This window comes from Palaemon carinicauda, chromosome 3, assembly GCF_036898095.1.
Source record: "Palaemon carinicauda isolate YSFRI2023 chromosome 3, ASM3689809v2, whole genome shotgun sequence".
Classification (NCBI taxonomy): Eukaryota; Metazoa; Arthropoda; class Malacostraca; order Decapoda; family Palaemonidae; genus Palaemon; species Palaemon carinicauda.
In genome coordinates this window covers 14607152-14608894 of record NC_090727.1, presented here as the reverse complement: position 1 = coordinate 14608894, position 1743 = coordinate 14607152, and positions in this window count along the sequence as shown.

Here is a 1743-nt window from a genome sequence, read left to right as displayed (position 1 = left end):
TTTAACTACTTCGATGGGAAAGAGGTCTTTACCCCATATGCAAGAAGAAATCAGTCTCCTCGGTTCGTGCCTCACTGCAGCCGAGGCGAACACGAACTCTCTACAGGCTCTCCTAGCTTTAATAAAGCTAAAGAGATCCTTCGTAACTTTGGCCAGATGGGTTTTGGCCACTACCATGAACGTGTCCTGTTTCTTGGGGTCATTTGCCATCGTTTTTTAAAAATCGTTTGCAACCACATCGATATCGCAAGTCTTTCTTTCGTCTCTTGCTCTCTGCGCAAGAGAAACTCTGACAGCTTTGGAAGTTCCTCACCAAACTGACGTTCTGCAATATCAGCTTCCAACTTCCCGACTGAGAAGGTAAGGTGAACGTCCTTCCAGTCTTTTTGGTCCAATGGCAAAGTCAGGGATAACGACTTGCATTCCTCCAGGGAGGTGCATGGTTTCCTTGCCTCCGCCACCTTCAGGGCTGCCTTATATCCATTTTCTATGAAGGGAAAGGCTCTGGTTGGAGAGGCCACAAAGGAGGGAAGCTTCTTACTCAAAGCTGTCACCTTTGAGTTCGTGAAGCCCCTCTCTTTCATCGAGCTCACTAGTAAGGCCTGTGCATTACTATGGTCAAGGACTATAACCTCCTTCGGCTCCGTTTCCTCCTTTGAGGCTGGCTCCTTCCTAAGACGGACATAGCAGTCCGGGTAAGAGTCTTTGTTGGGCCAAAATTCCACATCTTCCAGGGGAATTGAGCCCAACTTCTTCGATATAACAATCTTCCCGGTTGTCATTGACATGTGTTCGGCATACCTCCAAGGGTTGGTATCCGAGCACAAAGGAAGATCCTTCACATTGAGTCGCTTCTGGAGCCCACGTGATGCTGCGAGTCTGCGCATCTCCAGTTTCATCGCAGCTTCCTTTTCATCATTCTTTTTTTGTATTTGTTGAATCATTTCAATAATAGAAGAAAGAGTTCTTCCCAGATCATCTGGGATAGCAGACGATGTAGAGGGAACAGGTTCTTGGGACGGAACCGATGTAACCGACACCTCGTCGATTTCTTCCTCTTCTATTTCTGGAGCCTGGGTCAGCTCCTCCTCCTGACCTTCTCCCAGAAGGTCCTTCTCTATATAATCCGACACCTCTGACATCCTATCGTCCAATTGGATGTGTTGAAGGGCGGCCGAGATTTCAGAATCTACCGGATTCTGGACGGTTGGTATCTCCTCATGAGGCTGAGGGATGACTGCATCAGTCGATGCCTTAGGGAAAAGGTAGGCCCTCATCTTCTCGTTTGGAAGGTAGGGGCCTCTGAAAACACCTCACCCAGGTTCGCAACTTTTCTCTATCAGCATCCCTTGACTTAGGGGTGTCAAACACCTCGGTAATCAGGTTAGTATATATGAAACATACCTGAGGGTTCTAATACCGGAGATCACCTTTGGAGGCTGTGCATGCTGTGTGCCTCCTGCATAACTCATGTCCACAGAAGTTCTTACTGCGGACATTGCAGAACATACTCTCGCACTTCTGATGGTCCTCCTGTAAAGAGAAGAAAATCCGTGTGTATCAAGTGAAGGCTTTTCACTTATTGTTGATACATGTAGCTTATATAGTAAAGCTAAAAAGGAAAGAAGGAAAGACACATACTTGTATTTTCTGCCCAGCCAATTGCTGTAACCTCCCAACTCAAGATATTAAAACTAAGGTTAATTCTTATTCTAGAATACCTTATATATTTTCCTAAGCGGA